Genomic DNA, 1,078 nt, shown 5'->3' with positions numbered 1-1,078 from the left:
CTAATAGATTTTTACAGGGAATACAAGTTCATATTCCCATAAGAGAAATTCTAAAGTTTCAGATTTTGACAGACCACAAGAGTAACAAAACTACAATTTATTAGTAATTTTCCTGGGTATAAGTTTCAGTGAATGAAATCTCTAAGAGGCCTTTTGGAGATGGTCTGCTCACTTATAACTAGGGAGATTCCAGAATTAATTAATATCTGGATAAAACTGAAATTTTTTAAGCAATCTCATAGTTATTTAAATAAATCTTAATCTCAAATTATTTTTCAAAGCATTGGACAGACACAATGAGACAGACCTTAGGTTACCTAAGCAAGCCATTTTCCTCCAAAGGCCACAGGGGAATACTTGGGGTCCTTCTAAATGTCTGCATTCAGAGCTATCTTTCAAGGAGCAACCTCTAAAATATTATTGCTCCTTTTCACCACTGAAAGTCAGGTGTCCATTTTGGCGAGTGCATTGATTGTACAATTTATAGCATGACACTTAGCCAACAATTCAGCCTTCCCTAAATGGTGCAGCCAAGCAATGGAGTGGAAGGGAAGTACTGAATCATTTCCGACTCTGCAGAGGGCATATTTTGTAACTGAGACTTAGCCCCCTTGAGATTCACATGGCTACTTATGTTCTTCATCCTTCATTTTATATAAACCTGATAAAAGATTGGAATGGCTGGTTTCATTCAGCGGTATCTCCCTTAAAGAAGGAAACTAGGCTTCAGACTGATGAGAGAATATCTGAGTGTCCATTACAAAATAATAAAATTCATGTTTATATTCTAAAATAGTAAGGATCAGATTGGCTTTAAAATCATTCTTAAGTATGTGGAATTATAAATGCCAGTATACAATATGTTTGAGTACACAAAGTCATTTTAGAATATACTGTCTGGACCAGATAATTGATGGTATTTCTATATTGGTTCTTTTTAATGTTTGTTCCAGTGGCATCTGTGATATTGCTTATAGCTCCGTGTGATACCTGAATGGAATTAAACACAGCAGTACAAGTCCTTCCAATATGAGAAGCAAAAAAGAGAATGAGCAGTTTATGTTCTCAGAGCTGTGCA

The sequence above is a fragment of the Propithecus coquereli genome, unplaced genomic scaffold (assembly GCF_000956105.1).
Source record: "Propithecus coquereli isolate 6110/MARCELLA unplaced genomic scaffold, Pcoq_1.0 Scaffold114, whole genome shotgun sequence".
Taxonomy (NCBI): domain Eukaryota; kingdom Metazoa; phylum Chordata; class Mammalia; order Primates; family Indriidae; genus Propithecus; species Propithecus coquereli.
The sequence above is the reverse complement of the archived record's forward strand: the minus strand, read 5'-3'. Positions refer to the sequence as shown.